This window comes from Babylonia areolata, chromosome 6, assembly GCF_041734735.1.
Source record: "Babylonia areolata isolate BAREFJ2019XMU chromosome 6, ASM4173473v1, whole genome shotgun sequence".
Classification (NCBI taxonomy): Eukaryota; Metazoa; Mollusca; class Gastropoda; order Neogastropoda; family Buccinidae; genus Babylonia; species Babylonia areolata.
In genome coordinates, this window is record NC_134881.1 from 44,244,730 (window position 1) to 44,263,444 (window position 18,715).

An 18,715-nucleotide genomic window follows, 5' to 3' on the forward strand; every position below is an offset into this window, starting at 1 on the left:
CAGTTTGGTGTGAGTGGAAAGAGATGTAGAGTTCCAAATTGGCCGCAGGGTGTTGAAGGCATGCCTCGCTTTGTTGATGCGGTTCTTGATGCCTTCATCCGCCCCTCCGTCCTTGCTCACTACGCTGACACCTTTGCAGTACACCAACCATTCACTTTCAGTGTTGCGCGTCTTGCTTTCAAGTCTGACGGCTGGTTTTGCACTGACGATACATGGTGGTATTTAGACATCTTTGGAGGTCAGAGCAACTGGATGCACTTTTGTGTAGGTGACAGAGAGGGAGGTGGGGGGGTGGGGGGGGGGCATTATTTCCATTCTGGCTGACACCGATTGCTGAACTAGGGGTGTGAAGTGCACAATTGCATCTGCGTCTTCATACTTACACTTGCCACAAGCCACTGGAAAAGTGGATCCCTCGCTTAATGAGTTCATTAGGACTTATTGTACATGTATGTCAATTATTATGTTTTTATCACAAAGTGCAGGATTTATATTTAATGCCCCCTAACGCTTTCCATCTGTGTCAACGGGACAGCTGTTCGCCTGTCATCTGCCAGTCTCTGTGAGTCACACTGGCAGGTAGGCGAAGGGGAAAAAAACAAAAACAAAAAAACCAACAAACAAGCACGGGAGTTCTGTGCAGTTCGTGTTTTCAGTGTTCCTTTTTGAAATCACATCAACTCAAGTCTTCGCTTCCAGTCGACTTGAATGTGGCGGTCAGAGTGTGAATTCAGCACACACACACACACCCCACCCAACACCCCTCAGACATTCAATGACAGAAACTGAGTCAACATTTGCCCGAACAAGCAACAGTAATTGTTCGGCGTATCATCGCTGCAGCCTCCTATTTCGTGCCATCAGCCTCTTGGATACCGCCAATAAATGGTTAGCATCTGTCGAAAGTGCATAATACATGATTATTATGTTCTGAGTTGGTGCAAGCTTTAGGTTACAAAAAAACCGGCGAAACTAACAGAAAGAAAAGAATCCTTTTGCAGAATATACCAGTGTTCGTCATCTTCATAATAACGATTAGTTACAGGTCTCGGGCATTATAATATATGTGTGTCGAAGTGGAAGTCTCACATGTCGAAGTTATGGATACCCTTTATCATCGCTGGTGTAAAGTGCGAATGTCCTGCGTTGGTAAGCTTCGGTTCAGGACACCGGAAAAAAAACAACGGCAATTTGCAGAGCAGCGGTGTTTGTGTCATCACCACCATTGTGACTCATTACAGGACATACCCCCGATTTCAAAGAGTAAATGGATACCCTACTTCATCCTGCTAAGAACAAATGAATGTCCTGTGTTGGTAAGGAATGGCTCGAAGGACCATGATCTGATGATTTAAAGGACTGAGGTTTGAAAATCGGTGAAACGAACAGAACCCGGCTGGCTGCAGAAGACTGGTGTGGAGGATGCAGAATCCTCCAAGATAAACCAGACTCGGCAAATAAAGTCCGTGTCCAGTAAGTGATAGCAGCATGGGTGGACAGGGGTCGGCCCTGAACTGGGGACACAGAGGAATGGACGCGGACAACTGGCAGCAAGGGCGGTCCACGTGGTCAGCAGGACGGGTCCAAACGGCCCGGGGGTCCACATCAAACAACTTCTCTCGCCCCCCCCCCCCCCCTTCCCCACCCTCCCGCACCCTCCACCGTCAACCCCCTCTCCCTTCCATCATTTCTGTGTCGCCCGATACCCAGCGATTTGTTGGAGGGGAAGAGGGTACCCGGCGATATTTGTTCAGGGTTTTGCCGTGATGGGGGTTGTACCCCCCCCTCCCCCCACCACCACGCTCTTTCTCCCTTACAGTCAGACAAGACCACTAAGAAGACATGGCGAGTTTTTGACCACAGAAGTGACCAGTATAAGGTCATTCATTCATTTTGCCCATCGCTCCTGGTGGAGCATAGGCCATCGACGACCTCTCGCCATCGCACTCTGTTCTGGGCTGTTCTGGCCATTCCAGTCCAGTTGGTCCCTTGCTGCTTCAAATGTAGGTGTACCATATTTTCCTGCTATTACTTTTGGGGAACGAATTTCAAAGAGTTGTCCTTCTCTGACCCTCTTCCCTTTCCCCCTTCACACGAAGAGTGCTGTCATTCCCGACTATCCCGTATTGTGAGGGTTTGGTTTTTTTTTAATGGCAAGGTCATTGATTCCATGCTCCCTTTATCAAGAATCTAACTCCAGAGCCCCCCCCCCCCTCCTCCACAAAATGAAGCTTTGTAATTCAACGGAACTTGTTACTTGTCTTATAAATCTTTCAGTTTATCTCTGAAGAGTAAAAACCCAGACAATTATAGTGTAGAATCACAATACATGACCGAACGAACTTATAACTCGATTCATAAATCTTTCATTTAGCTTTGAATAGTAAAAACTCAGACAAATTAAAATGTAGAATCCTGACCGAACAATGCCCTTGTTGTTTAACGAAAGGACGGACGCAATAGTCCAGTGGTTAAAGCGTTGGATTTTCAATCTTAAAGTCCCGGGTTCAAATCTCGGTGACAGCGCCTGGTGGGTAAAGGGTGGAGATTTTTCCGATCTCCCAGGTCATCATATGTGCAGACCTGCTTGTGCCTGAACCCCCTTCGTGTGTATACGCAAGCCGGAGATCAAATACGCACGTTAAAGATCCTGTAATCCATGTCAGTGTTCGGTGGGTTATGGAAACAAGAACATACCCAGCATGCACACCCATCCCACCCCCGAAAACGGAGCATGGCTGCCTACATGGCGGGGTAAATAGGGTCATGCACGTAAAAGCCCACTCGTGTACATACGAGTGTGCATGGGAGTTGCAGCCCACGAACGAAGAAGAAGTTGTTTTAACGAAAGAAGGGACTGTTTAAGAGCTTCACAGCTTGTTTTGTCCCTGCACTACTACAGTGCTAGTATTCCTGCAGCTACTCATACTCTTCCCCCTCCTCCTCTTCCTCTGCCTACTACTGCTATTCCTACTCCTTCCTTACTACTACTATTGCTACCACTACTGCTGCTGCTACGACTACTACTACTTCTTCCACCACCACAACCACTGATGCTTGTACTGCTACGACTACCACTACTGCTATTATTACATAAAATCATCTCTTTTTTTCAGATACCACCCTCGTTCCCGGCGAAATTCTTCATGATGATTTTAACACGTGAAATCGGAGGTGGTTGAGCGGGTATTTTGCTTATGCTCGTCCCATTCAAGAAAACAATATTACCAGTACAAAATATTAGGATAAAGCACAAACGGATAACGGTGGTGGTTATTCTTACTGCGGACAGACTGACTGTGGTGGAAATAAGGGGTCAACGAAGCTTTTACAGGTTGACCTAGATTTCCGATACACTCCCCTCCCCTCCCCTCCCCTCTCGAATCGAAAGCAGCCAGATAAGGTGTGTAGGTTACGTGGTCCGTGTGGAGACCTGTCCTGGCCCTGTTGTTGCCCCTGGGTGATAAGCATCGCGATTTGATTTGATTTGTTTGGTTTAGTGTGTCCGGTTTAACGTCAGCATCCACCTTACGTGGATAACCATTTCGGAGAATGGAGTTTTTGTTGTTGTTGTTTTCATTTTCTGTTCTGTACTATTCTCTCGTTTATTCTTTTTTTTTTTTTTTTTTTTTTTATTTATTGGAGATTGGAATGTAGCGACACCATGCTGATATCACCAAAAACACTTCATCCACACCTCACACAAAAACACGCTCGTAAAATTAAGATGGCAGCACTGATGTCAGTGTTTTTCTGGGGTGGGAGGGGGTGAAGGGGAGTGGGGAGCGGGGGTGGGGGGTGGTGATGAAGCGCCCGAGATTTTCACTCTCAGGAAATGAACATGGACTTACATGTTACTTGTTCCCTTTCTACTCTGCGCAATTCGTTCGACAACATAAGATTTTCTTCCGCTCTTTCCGCTACCCTTTTCTTACACTGTGTTTCTGTTCATAAAAAGGATTGAATTCAATGCAAAAATCCGGATAATGCTGAAAAGAAAAAGCAAGGAAACTAAACTGACCTTAAAAATTCGGATTAAAGAGGCTATGCCAGTCTTGAATAAAAGCTTATTTTATGTTTGCACATTTCTTCTGTCTTTGCTGCTGTGTGCGCATGTCGGATGATCGGTATAAGGACAGGCCCGGCGCTTCCTTTTTTGAGGAAGTGTCTGGGTTTGTTCCAATGTACCTTTTATTTACCTGTGTGCTAGCTGAATCGGTAGCGTAAGCAGCACTGACTTGAAGTTGTGCACCTTGTGAATGGCAGTTACCACTCTTTACTATTTGTTAAACTGATCTTACTGTTTGCTCTGACGCTGTTTGCATAATCATGTCTACATATATCTGGGGACAAAATTTTACAAGTTATAAATGGCATACAGTTTATCAGCCCACATGTAATATTCGATGTAATAATTACAATCGCTAGGTTCTGATTGAGTTAACTGCATGGTTGATCAGTTGACCTATTATTATTATTATTTAGTTAGTTAGTTAATTTATTTCATTTTATTTTTTTAATTTTTTCTCAGGGCCTGACAAAGCGCGTTGGGTTACGCTGCTGGTCAGGCATCTGCTTGGCAGATGTGGTGTAGCGTATATAGATTTGTCCGAACGCAGTGACGCCTCCTTGACCTACTGAAACTGAAACTGAAAACTCAGAGTCCCGCATCCTTCTTCTTTCATCTGATGGAGTCTCCCGTCGGACCAACGGATGAGTAGGCAGGCAGGCTTATATGTCGGTGTGTGTCCTCATATGGGAGAAGAGGCCGATTCTGGATGCACAGCACTTCCCACAGGTGTTGCAAGGGAAAACGTCTCCAGGAGTTGAGCCCTGTTTCCTACGCTCACGCTTCTCCCTAATCGCCAGCGTTCTCTTGTTTTCAAACGTCTTTATGCCACTAGAGCACAGCATCCTCCAGCGAGAGCGGCCAAGGGCATCAGTTTCCCAGGAAGCGATGTCTGTCACAGGCTTTGAGGTTTGTCTTCAAGGTGCCGTTGAAGCGCTTGCAGGGTCTTCCAAGTTCGTGGTGGCCTTCCTTCAGCTGGCCATACAAGAGCGTCTTCGGGATCCTGCTGTCTGTCATGCGGACAACGTGTCCTGTCCAGCGTAGCTGACACTGGATCAGCAGGCTTTCAATGCTGGGCAGGCCGCTCCTCTCTAGGACATGGAGGTTGGAGACCCTGTGTTGCCACTTTATGCCGAGGATCTTTCGTAGGCATCTGGTTCAGCGTGTTGTTATGGATCAGTAAGTAAAATGGTTCAGCGTGTTGTTCTGGGTCAGTAAGTAATATGGTTCAGCGTGTTGTTCTGGGTCAGTAAGTAATATGGTTCAGCGTGTTGTTCTGGGTCAGTAAGTAATATGGTTCAGCGTGTTATGGATCAGTAAGCAATATGGTTCAGCGTGTTGTTATGGATCAGTAAGTAATATGGTTCAGCGTGTTGTTATGGGTCAGTAAGTAATATGGTTCAGCGTGTTGTTATGGGTCAGTAAGCAATATGGTTCAGCGTGTTGTTATGGGTCAGTAAGCAATATGGTTCAGTGTGTTGTTATGGGTCAGTAAGCAATATGGTTCAGCGTGTTGTTATGGGTCAGTAAGTAATATGGTTCAGCGTGTTGTTATGGGTCAGTAAGTAACATGGTTCAGCGTGTTGTTATGGGTCAGTAAGTAATATGGTTCAGCGTGTTGTTATGGATCAGTAGCAGTATGGTTCAGCGTGTTGTTCTGGGTCAGTAAGCAATATGGTTCAGCGTGTTGTTATGGGTCAGTAAGTAATATGGTTCAGCGTGTTGTTATGGATCAGTTCGCACGCCCCCTTGAAACAAAGTGAAAAATGTTCACTTTCTGTTTTGTTTCTGTCCTTGACCAACCTCCTTTTATGATTCTCGTCAGTGTGTGCGTGCTGGGTGTTCTTTGTGTATTTCAATAATCCGTGGAAGTCTCACATGAATTGGAGAATCTTAAAACAAGAGCATGTTTGATGTTCTGCTTGCACTCCCTTTGAAATGTTACAGGCATTTATTTTTGAGGATGGCTGCTTTTGGAGTGTGGTTTTTACTGCATGAATTGTGTGAGACTGACGAGTGTGCGCAGTAGATCAATGAGATGCACTCCGTAAGATTCTGTGCATGTTGCATGAAATGAAATGAAATTATGGTGCTTAGAGCCTCGCCGACCACTAAGGCCATCTCAAGGCTATCGCCGCGTCAATAACTACTACAAGGATAAAAAAAACAACCAATTAAAACGAGTCACCACTTCAAACATTCCACTCCAAAGTTAAAAAAACACTTCCATAGTTTAAAACCTTCAAATCTGGCTAAAAATGTTCACTTCTTTTAAGAAGTCCATCAGCGCCCACGGAGGGACATCACGAAACAAAGTCTTCAAAGAAACCGCCGTGTAATGTCTGCGTCTAACGTCATGCAGATCCCAACAGTCAAGGAGGTGCATGTTGCATGAATGGTAGTGTCAGACAATAGACATAAGAACAGTAGAGGAGGCAACGGCTGTCGCGACTATTTTGTGCCTGACTTTCATTTTAGTTGAGTGTCTTGTCCAAGTTACACCCTCCCCCCCTCCATTCTCTCTCTCTCGACCAAGAAGCCGAAGGACAGTCTGCGTTGGGATGATCCCCACAAGCCAGCTAGCTCCCATATACACGTGACTATATGCTACATAAAAAAATGATTCATCATTATTGTCGTGTGCTGGGCGTGTATACACACGTATGTTCAGGCACTAGTAGGTCTGCAAATTTGTGGACTCAGACGGCTTGTTGGAAAAGCCTCCACCGTTAATCCGCCGAGCACGTGACGCCGGCGTAGCTCCTAGAAATAACTCCCGTGCACCTTTTGGACTCCTGGAGTCGGCCCAGAAAAACACTCCCCCTTTGAGTTATTTCAGGGCGGGCTATTTTATTTACTCCGTCCATGTCCCATATTCGTTAACTCCACACCTTTTTTCCGATGGTATAGTTTGTCTTTAAATGGTCACAACACGCACGTTATTTTGAAAAATCAGGCAACTCTTGAGGGGGTCGTTTTAGGGGAATGGGGGTCGTTTTGGGGAGGGGGGGGGGCAGAACTATGACCCTCATCCCATGCCCCAAGAAGACTCTAAAGGAATGGGTCATCTCTGGGCCAGTAGTACTGCCCTAAAGTGACACTCCTGGAGTTATTTTGCGGGCTGCGCAAAATACACCCCACTCACGTCCGTGTGGATTAAATCTGGTACTGCTTCAGAATGACTGTCGGGAGGTGTGGAGACAGCAGCCCACACTGACTCACCACGAGGTGCTATGGGGACCAGACCTGGAGTCTGTTCGGGGCTGCCCCAAATTGACTCCACCCTGTCTTTCACTAGTAATTCACTAATGTATGCTTTCCCAATCAGTTTGATGAAATCTGAATTTTAAGGGCGTGAAGTCATTTCAGGACAAGGGTCGGAGTCTTCCTGGTCTTTGAGGCCCTGTTCAGAATGACTCCATGGAGTTAAATTGGAGGGGAGGTCATTCCGGGACATTTCACCGGGATCGAACACAGGGCCTTCAAAGTTCATAACTCTTACGAGGGATCGAAAAACAATGAAAGAAGACTATGTGGCGAACGAATGTGAAACTACTCAGAAACCCGAGCTTACGAGAAAACAGATCTGGTAAGATTATGAAAATATATATTGGAGACAGCCTTTTTTTTTTGTTTGGACCGAAAGCTCCTTTCTGATCTGGTCTGAATTAGTTTCCATGCAATCAGTATATGATTGTCCGCATTTTCTTCATTTTTCTCAAGCTAGACAAGATGCGGACAAAAAAAACACAAAAAACACCAAAAAAAAACAAACAAAAAAAACACAACCCCCACCTCCCACCCCCACCCCAAAGCTTAACCTGATTAACACTTTTAAGTGTACTTTAGTTAGCCAAACAGTCTTGTCTTCAAGAGCCTTGATGTGTGAGCACACAAAACCTGATAAAGCAGCTAAGATCGGGTGGCCTTCTGGCCGCCGGTCCTCCATTTGACCGATGGAGATGTGAAGAGTCAGTGTTGTCCACCTTGTCCGCCCATTCGTCTTTGTCAGAGAGAGAGAGAGATTGGTGGGTGTGGGGACACGACGGGGAGGGGTGGGGAGGGAGAGGAAGAGCCAATGTGCACGTTGTATCTGTGTGTGTGTGTGTGTGTGTGTGTGTACACCACGCTTGCTGACACAGGACCAACAGCACAGGACGGAGCCATCATTTCGGTGTGTGAGGTGGTCACCATTCCTGGGGCAACCTGTCGGTTCGTTGTCTTGCTTTTGTTGTCGGTGTTGTTGCCCGTGTACTTTATTTGTACTGTATCGTGCAGTGTTAGAACACGGTGACTTGGACTGTTGTGGGATGAACGCTTTGTGCAGCTGACTTGAGGTACTCGAGTGAACTGATGTTGTATGGTATTGTATTGTTTTGTACCTTATTGTATCAGTTTTTTCTTAGTCACAGCAAATTTCCTTGTGTGAAAATCGGGCTGCTTTCCCTCCCTCAAGAATAGCGAGTCGCCACTGTTCAGTGCCACTCTCATCTGTATTTTCCTTTTCGTTTTTTCTTTGTAAGCAAGTTAATTTGTTTGGCAATCAAAGTACTTTTTTTAAATAGAATTTTGCCGCGGACAAATCTTCTGTTGCCTTTTTTAAAACGTTCGTTACAAGCATGCAGGACATCGGTTTATAGTCTCACCCGAAACACTAGCACCCAGACCACCATTCAACGTCCGTTAAGTGGAGGGTGGTGTAAAAATCGCGGTGCCAACATGGGACTCGAATCCGTCACCCGAAAACGGAGTATGGCTGCCTACATGGCGGGGTAAAAACGGTCGAAAACGTAAAAGCCCACTCGTGTCCATACGAGTGAATGTGGGAGTTGCAGCACACGAACGAAGGAGGAGAAGGAGGAGAAGGACTCGAATCCATGGGCATTCACATCCTGGTCAGACGGGCGCGTTACCCACCAGAACACCCTGCCACACGAAGTGGTGGAATTTGGTTTCAGTTTCAGTTTCTGAAGGAGGTGTCACTGCGTTCGGAAAATCCATATACGCTACACCACATCTGCTAGGCAGATGCCTGACAGCAGCATAACCCGACGCGCTTAGTCAGGCCTTGAGCGCTTCTATATTTGTGTACAAATGAGAGTGGATTTCTTCTACAGAATTTTGCCAGAGGACTGACAACATTTACCTGTGTTGCCGTGTTTTCTTTTTCTGCCGTGCGCCAAGTGTGTGCTGCACGCGGGACCTCGGTTTATCGTCTCATCCGAATGACGCGAAACGCTCTCAGCGTTTGATTGTCCAGTCAAACTTGGGAGAAAGGGCGAGAGCGGGATTCGAACCTAGACCTTGACGGGCGCAATAGCCGAGTGGTTAAAGCGTTGGACTTTCAATCTGAGGGTCCCGGGTTCGAATCACGGTGACGGCGCCTGGTGGGTAAAGGGTGGAGATTTTTACGATCTCCCAGGTCAACATATGTGCAGACCTGCCAGTGCCTGAACCCCCTTCGTGTGTATACGCAAGCAAAAGATCAAATACGCACGTTAAAGATCCCGTAATCCATGTCACCGTTCGGTGGGTTATGGAAACAAGAACACACCCAGCATGCACACCCCCGAAAGCGGAGTATGGCTGGCTACATGGCGGATTAAAAACGGTCATGCACGTAAAAGCCCACTCGCATATATACGAGTGAACGTGGGAGTTGCAGCCCACGAACACAGAAGAAGAAGAAGAAGAAAAGAAGAACCTACACCACCATCATGAACACTGTACTGTCTTGACCATTCTGCCACCTTACTTCAACGGCCTGGTGGCTCCACACACAGCTGTTGTAGGATATAAGCTGGTGACAGCCCACGGGCGTATAAATATTTATAAGTTCGTGGTGACGGACGGCCCGCCGTGCCCTCAGGTGGTCGGCCTTAGGAGTGGGGACGTTGACGTGACGTTATGATGTCGGCTTGGTGAGGGTGACGGTGCTTGTTTAGCTTGTGGCTGGAACACTAACAGCACAATATAGTTCTTCTGCTTGTTCATTGGCCGCTACCTTCGTGGTTGACGACTTTGCTGTAACTGGAGGGACAAAGGTTTTTTGTTGTTGTTGTTGTTGTTGTTGTCATTGTCGTTATTTGTTCTTCATTTTATGTTCTTTTGATTTTGCGAATGCGACAGTTTTAAACACACACACACACACACACACACACACACACACACACACACACACACAAAGAGCAAAAAAACAAAACGAAACACAAAAGCAAAACAAAAAAACAACAAAAAAACGCACAACAGAATCCCACCATTAAGTTGCCCTATTTCGTCTTCTGGGATGACGCATGCTGTGCTATGTGAATTCGTGTCATCCATACTTACATTCGGCCAACAGGCAAGCTAAACCAGGCTGGCTTTCTCTTCAGAAAGACGGTGCTGGGATTTAGGCTAATTTATTTAATAACATGTGCGCAAGATCTTCTGCTGTGCGTTCGCACACCAAACCAGGATCCATTGTGTCACTGGAAAGACGTGTTGAGGTTTGAGTCAAGAGCCGAGATGAACTCCTCGGGGGAAAACAGATTGCCGATCTCCCAGGTTAACGTGTGTGCAGACCTGCTAGTGCACGAACAGACTGCCCCGGCAGTTTTTTTTTTCTTTCTCCATAAGTCTTTAATACATAAAAAAAAAAAAATTGCATGTTTGTGCATACCTGTTTTCAAACGCTGGACGAAAAAGAGGAAGAAGAGAAAGAGGATGACAAAAACAACACCACCAAAAGCAAAGGTGTAAAAAAAAAAAGAAAAAAAGTGGAGCTATAGATTAAAAAGAAAAAAGAAAAAAAGGAGCTATAGTTTAAAAAAAGAAAGAAAAAGAAAAAAAGATTACGTATAGACACAGGCCGTTAAAGAGCATCAAACAGAAAATACAAGAGCAGTCAGAATAAGAACATTTGCGAAATAATGTCCTATAGTTTTTAAATTCTGACATTCAAAGACGCATACAATACGAAATTAAAAAAAAAAAAAAAAAAATCAGAGCCAAGTATGTTACAGCAACTATCGTAAGTACCATAAGTGGAAAAACAAAACAACAAAAACCAAAAAACCACATAATCATAATCACAATGAAGTGAAGGAAAACTAATCAAGATGGCGGCTCAAGGAAAAAGAAAGGGAAAAAAAGGGGAAACAATGTATGTCTGCAACGACTGTCGCTTATATGCAGTTGGAAAATGTGTATTTTAACATAATTGCAATTGTGTAGCGTCCACCAGCCGTCAAACGAAACAAATGTATTTAATCACATTCCTGAGCACGATATAAGCTGTTAGCTTGTTGTTGCTCCGCTGTCTATCTGTACGTACATGTGTGACATATTTACTGAATAAAATTTTGTTTAAATCAAGATGGCCCAGAATGTTCCAAAAAGGCTCCACAAACGAGCCAGTCTGTTTGAAATCTTGTATTGGAGCCGGCACTGATTTTGGCATGTTGTCCTTCTGCCTGGTCTCTGAACTGGCTGGACGGTTAGTGTTCTCCATGTTTACCGCATTTTCATTCCATCACGAAGTCTTCGCGTGAATTCTCTCTCGCGCGCAGGAGCACACGCACACACCCTCGACTGGTCCACAATCGAGTTTTTACCATTTCTTCCTCCCTCCATCTCTCTCTCTCTCTCTGAACTGTGCTCACGAGATGCCGGGCAGCCGTTGGAAAGAGCTCGTCAAAAATATTTAGCGTTTTTGTTAATTACAAATTTTCCTGTGCATGATCATGAAAAACATAATTGTGTAGATCAAGTGGATACTTTTCTGTGTCAACTGCTGTAAAAAGTTTTTTTGATTTTACACATTATCGTGTGTTATTCGGTGTTGTTCGGTGATCGCACTTGTCAGCTGTTGTGAACTGTGTGTGGCTGACTGTGCTGTTCAGTGTGACCCTGTGTGGCAGGATAACTGTGTGCATATGGATACCATACCACCTCATGATGGGATTTATTTGTGAGTAACCCGGTGTATTGTTCCGGCGGTGACAGCAAGTGAGTTATGTGTATTGTCTGTGTGTAAATTCCTTTTTATGATTTATATTTTTTTATCCACAGTAGTCCGTTTTATTACCCATTATCATGGCTGAATCTATTTCCCCTTGTGGAAAAACCATTAACAAACTACAGCCCACTATGGACATCATTCAAAAACGTTTTACATGTAGCAAAGACGAGCTCTTGGTCTGGAGGAACAGTTTGTTATATCGCTACCTAGCCATTCAGGACACTGAGATTTCCGTTCAGCACAGTGACTTTGATTCCAGTGATTCAATATTAAACTTCTCGTCACCAGTGGTTTCACTGCCGCCACCACCACCTCTTTCTAAAACAGTTATTCGTATTCTTCACCAGACCTCCAAATCTATTACTATATCCCTTTATTTTTCTTCACAGTCTGCAGGAACTCTGCTTTGTCAAGGTGTTGACTGCCCGAGGTGGGACTCTGATGAATGTGAAATCTTAAAAGATTTTATTTCCACTTTTACTCAAGATAAGAATTGTGAAAAACTGATGTCTTCATTAATTCAAATTCCTGTAAAGTTCATTAGTAATTTCCATGGAACACCAATGTTAAAAAATCCTACCATTGACTTATCTCTCATGACAACAATATCAGCAGTGCCAGCAGTGGACACACCCCCTCTCCAAACACCACACCTGCTCTTGGAGTCTAGAACGGACGACCCTACAAGAGAAAGTGTCATCCTCCTCCCACCCACCCCGACAGTGCCACCCTGTGAGCAACAGCAAAAGACTGAACCCAAATCCCACAGGAAGTCTACCCCTGTGGGTAAAAGGACAAGAAAGCAGTACAAACGAACACTTTATCCTCCCCCTCGTGTGTCATCTGTGTGCAGCCCATTTCCCAAACTGTCCAACAAAGTTGTTCTTTTGGAACAGCAGCTAGAAGCGGTGACCAGTGCACAGTCCGCACTGGAAAGTGACTTCAAGTCTGTGGTTGAAGACGTCAAAACAGTCACCAAAAATAACTACGTGTAAATGTTTGTGAAAAATTTGATGCTTTAGTTTCCAAAATAGATGAATTAAAAACACACATTAATGATCTGGAAAAATGTAACAAACAAGTCACAAAAGAAAATGGGTCCATAAAAGCTCAGCTAGGGTCCCTCCTGTCAGAAGTAAAAAAAAAAAAAAAAAATCGACCTCAAAAGAAAGTGTATCAACCTTCTCACAGACTGAGTCAGATGAAATACATCACAATCTGTCAAACACGACCAGCAGTGTGGATGTTGATACTCAAACTGAAGATACATGTTTTCCCAGCTCTCCCTGTAACAGTGATGGTCAGACTATAACAACGGTCCTTACCGGTCCTGAAGATGGACCACGGACTGATTGTCAGTCTTTGTCACAACCACCCTCCATTTTGTCACTGACGGTAGACAAATCCAACATATGCATTAACCCCCCTGCCCCGATTCAAGCTGATACGGATGATGATGCTTTGCAATATTCTGTTTCCACTGCAAACGCATATTCCGCACTGTCAGAAAATACTCCAGCAGCGCACTTAACACTGCCTCCTGTCGAGGCAGTTGTGAGAAAGGATAGCTACCTCCCACACCCCAAATCAAGCCCTGGTGAAATTCTGGCTCACATGTCTATCCCCAAGAGAGCAACAATGCTACTTATCGGTGACTCCATCATACGCTTCATAAATCCAAAACGCTTAGCCCCTCGACAAGAATTTTTATTCAAAATATGTGTACCAGGTATGACTGTTAGAGATCTCCACACCTGGCTGCAGTCAACCCCCACAGCCCCTGATCTGAAAGACGTTATTGTGCATGTCGGCATCAATTCTTGTCCGTCTGGCCCTGTGCCACTGGAGACATGGTCCGAGCTCATGGCATTATGTCTGAGAAAGTTTCCAAAGGCACGGGTGACCTTTAGCTCCATCCTTCCGGCAAAGGGAAAACACCATTTCAACAACAGTATTGCCCCAGCAAATCGTTATATGCAAGAAGCATGTACTCGATACAATGTAAATTTTATTGACAATTTTCCCCTGTTCGCGTCTGACGCAAATCTGTACAGCAGTACAAATCACCCCAATGCCAGGGGCACTGCGCGTCTGGCGGAAAATTTGAAAAGGCTGCTGTGGACATTTTCATATTCGGATGACAACATTCCACAAGATAATCGTTTGTCATTCCGATCAGGGTACAGATCCTCACAAGGGTACAAACATTCAAAGCCTTCTGTCCAGTTTTCTAATTTTCCCAATGTAAATCAAAATAACTTGGATAATGAGGTTCACGCCCCTAGAGTTCAACAATCAAAACCTCTTCCGCCATCTGTCTACTCATCCTATCATTATCCACCACTGATTCAAAATCCCTGTACCAAAGATAATCTTGTCCCTTCATCACAAACAAACCCTTCCATTCCTCCTCTCTCACGCCCTTTCCTGTCGAATTCCACTCACGTTCCACATCAGTCAGAAAGTCATGTGGAGACATACAGCCCCCCTCCCCCCGTTTTCCCCGGGCAACAAATGCACGGATGGTCGAGCTCAGTATCCCCAAATCGTTTTCACCCTGATGCTGAGCGGTTGTTGCTGATGGCCTCAAAGTTACTGTCACAACAACACGCATTCCCTGCTCATCAAACACATTAGTTACATTTTTTAATTAAATCGTTTGATTACTTGTGAACATGTGTGAGTGAATGTATGCATATACAAATGAGGATGTGTGATTTGTGGTTCTGTTCTTTTGTCACATGCTGCATTTGTATGGCTTATCTTAAAACTCACATGTGTCACTGTATGCCGGAACAAAATATGTGACTAAGTTCATAAGTAGATTCACGTTGTATTGAATGCTTTCCGTTCGAGGTACCTGGCTGAACGGCAGCTTCAGGACATCCTGCAACAGTGTACAAACACTGCTGCCTTTTGTTGTCTTTTTGTATAGTTGATCTTCCTAACAAGTTTGATTTACACTATTTATACCTTTAGTGCGCTATTTGATTATCTTTCTGATTATTTGTACTTTTGCGTTGCATGCATTTTTCTTCTGTCCTGACAATTATGAACAACACGCGTTATCTTTGGCCATCAAAAGATGGCTTGAGAGTTGGGTATCTCAATATAAATCATGTGGTAAATAAATTAAGTGATGTGTCCCATATATTGTATAATTCTGGTAAAGGCTTTCATATATTTGGTTTCGCAGAATCAAAATTATCTCAGCACATATCTGACTCAGAACTTATAATGCAAAACTACCATTTTATTCGCAAAGATCCAGTCAATCCGAAAGAAACAGGTCTCCTTGTATACGTTCATCAAAACATTAATTTTAGGAGACTTGAAGCACTAGAGAATTATCATGTGGAGTCAGTGTGGATTGAAGTTCAGTTGAAAAGATCAAAACCAATTGTATTAGGTTTTATTTATAGAAACCCCGCTGAACGTGTAGATTGGACTGATAAATTTACAAGTATGATGGATGATCTTTTGATTTCGCGGGTATCTGATGAAATTAATGGGTGATTTCAACATAGATTTGATGAAATTCACTAATGCTTGGACTAATATTTATGAATCATTTAATCTAACTCAGCTAATTGACAAACCCACAAGGATTACTTCTACATCTGCAACACTAATTGATCATATCTATGCTTCCTCGACTAACAATATAATAGAATTGTGCTCACCAACATTTGGATGCCGTGATCATTTACCAATCTGCTTCACATGGGCAAAACGTGGAATTAAAGTTCCCCAAAACTACCATAAGATTATTAATTGTAGAAGTTTCTCATGTTTTGATAAAGATCTCTTTTTGTTTGATTTAATGAATTCCTGTCTGCCATCTGTTTACCAGTTTACTAATCCTGACGAAGCACTTGAAGTCTGGTATCACAATTTTCTAAATGTTTATAACAAGCATGCACCATTTAAAACAAAACGTGTCAAAAATAACCCACAGAAACCATGGATGACTCAAAGCATAGCAATCGAAATCAGTCAGAGAGACGCGCTTTTAGATAAGGGGAATCAAGAGGAATTCAAAACACAAAGAAATAAAGTTAATAGTTTAAAACGTTCAGCAAAAATTAAGCATTTTCATGAAATGATTTCCTCTAAAGCTGACAGTAGATCGATATGGAGAGCTATCAATCAGCTAACCAATAACAACAAAACTTCACAACACCCAATACCCAAAGATATCTCTGTGGAAAACCTAAATAGTCATTTTTGTAATATCCAGCTCTACGATAAAATCCAACAAAACCAACGTTAATCAGTTAGATGTTCTAGAAGATTTCTGTTTGTCCAAAAATATCATGTCCACTTTGAACATTCCCCCTATGTGTGTACATGAAGTATATAATGCTCTTGTTCACTTAAAACAGACAAGTACAAGAGGACTTGATGACCTAAACGGAAATTTTTTTAAAATGGCTGCTCCAACTATTGCTGAAACACTGACTTACGTTTACAATTTATGTATATAAAAAAATCAGGTCCCAAAGGCATTTAAAACTGCGAAAGTTGTACCCATATTTAAGAATGGTAATCGTTCGGATCCCTCTAATTATAGGCCAATTTCTATATTATCTATACTATCTAAACCGTTAGAGAATCACTTGAAGAAACATATACTCAACCATTTCAATGAATTTGGTCGGTTTCACCCAAATCAGTCAGGATTTAGGCCTAACCACTCCTGTCATACAGCCCTAACCAACCTCGTTGATCAGTGGCTTACTAATATTAACAACAACTAAATAACAGGTGTTCTTTTGGTAGATTTTGCAAAGGCATTTGATGTTATTGATCACACTCTTCTTATCAGAAAACTAAAAGCATATGGGTTATCTCACAATACTTTAAAGCTAATGTCTTCATTTTTGTCCGACAGAAAGCAAATGGTTTCAGTTGATAGAGTCAAATCTCAGCTTTTACCCATAAGTTACGGTGTTCCCCAAGGTTCTGTTCTAGGACCTATTTTATTTTCAATTTACATTAACGATTTACCCCTCTTTATTGAACCACCTTGTGAGTTATTTGCAGATGACACAACGATACACACTAAGCATCATAGAATAGAAAGGGTATCATCATCATTGCAACAAAGTATTAATGATATAGTAACATGGTCTGAACTTAATCATATGTGCTTACACCCACAAAAGACGAAATACATTGTCATTACCACAAGGCAAAAGCGCCAAAACCTACTGCCCACTCGTTCTCCATTGTATATCAATGGCGTAATGATTGAGGAAGTCAGTCATCACAAAGTACTTGGTCTTATTATTGACAATAACTTGTCATGGTCTCAACATGTTATGATGACTTGTAAAACTTTATCCAAAAAGATTCATCAACTTTCTAGAATCAAGCATTTCTTGAACAAGCATTGCCGTAAATTATTTTTCCATGCTTATATCGAACCACATGTAAATTATGCCTCAACAATATGGGATTCTGCCAGTGAAAATGTTTTAAAACAACTCATGAGTCTACATAGAAGAGCCTTAAAGCTGATACATCTGAAATCTTCGTCATTAACTGTCTCTGATTACAAAGATTTAGATATTCTGCCATTGAAATGGAAACTCATTCATAATAAGGCGCTTTTCATGTTTAAGATCATGTCTGGTTTTGCTCCTCCATATCTGAAACAGCGATTCCTTACAACTACTATACGTAACAACAAGAAGATCATGGTACCACTGCCAAGAATTGATTTATTCAAATCGAGTCTCACTTACTCTGGCGGTTGCCTCTGGAACAATATCTTATCAAGTTTTAATGTTCATACAAGTATCACTGTGTTTAAGAAAAGGTATCATGAATACCTGATGGAAAATTTTGCAAATTCTGTTTAGTATACCATATTATGTTATGTCATATGATATTACTGTATTTCGCCACATGTCTCACTCTATCTCTTTATCTCACCCTCTCTATAAATACTATCTCATCTCCTGTCGCTTTTTTCCATCTCTCTCTCTCTCTCTCCCTCGCTGCGCATTTTTTTAAATTACGTGTTGTTTCTTATAAATATGATGCTATAAATTACGTGTTGTTTCTTATAAATATGATGCTTATTATAATGTTTCTTTTCTCGTTTTCTATGAATTTGTTAACGTTTACTCATTTTTTGGGGTCTTCTTCATACCTTTTCCTTAGACTTTTTTCCCTTTCGAGGGCTGGAGAAAGCAATTGTTTGCTTACTCTAATGCTATCGGAAATAAGATTCATTCATTCATTTATCATTCATTTATTCCTTCCTTCCTTCATTCATTCATCCTCTGTTTCTCTCTCTCACTCACTCACTCACTCTATCTCTCTCATTACCATATCCATATACATTATTGTCATTAATGCAGGTATCATGATTATGTACTTGTAAATGCTACTGTGCAATTGAGTGTATTTGAATTTCATGTATGTTTTTCTATAACCTTTTGTTATCTTGTGAACATTTTGATTTCCTGAGGGCTGGATGTAAAAAAGCATATGCATGCTTATTCCACTTCCCTCATTAAAAAGATTCGTTCGTTTGTTCGTTCGTTCGTTCTCTCTCCGTCTCCCTATCTCCATGTGTGTGTGTTGTGTTGTGTGCAGTGTGTTTGTGCGCGCCGCGACCCCCGCCCGTGCGC